Source organism: Penaeus monodon, chromosome 31 (assembly GCF_015228065.2).
Source record: "Penaeus monodon isolate SGIC_2016 chromosome 31, NSTDA_Pmon_1, whole genome shotgun sequence".
Lineage (NCBI taxonomy): Eukaryota > Metazoa > Arthropoda > Malacostraca > Decapoda > Penaeidae > Penaeus > Penaeus monodon.
Genome location: NC_051416.1, coordinates 24,348,459 through 24,348,727, shown reverse-complemented (window position 1 = coordinate 24,348,727; position 269 = coordinate 24,348,459).

The following is a 269-nucleotide window of genomic DNA, read 5'->3' as shown; positions in this document are numbered from 1 at the left end:
GCCAACCCTTACGTATATCAATGATAATTTTGAACGTTATTGAACAGGAAAAAATGGCTTCTTTGTAGACTTGAACAAGTTCTAAGTAATAAATGAATATCTACGCAAGTAATGTACGTGAATCCAACAGTTTTATGAGAAAATCACATTCATTAAAATGGCTTACACAAAAGGGCCACCATAACAAAATATTGCGATTCAAGAATGACCCGATATTTGAAATTTGCTTCTGTTACGTAAAATTTCCATATATGCGTAAATGAAGGAAT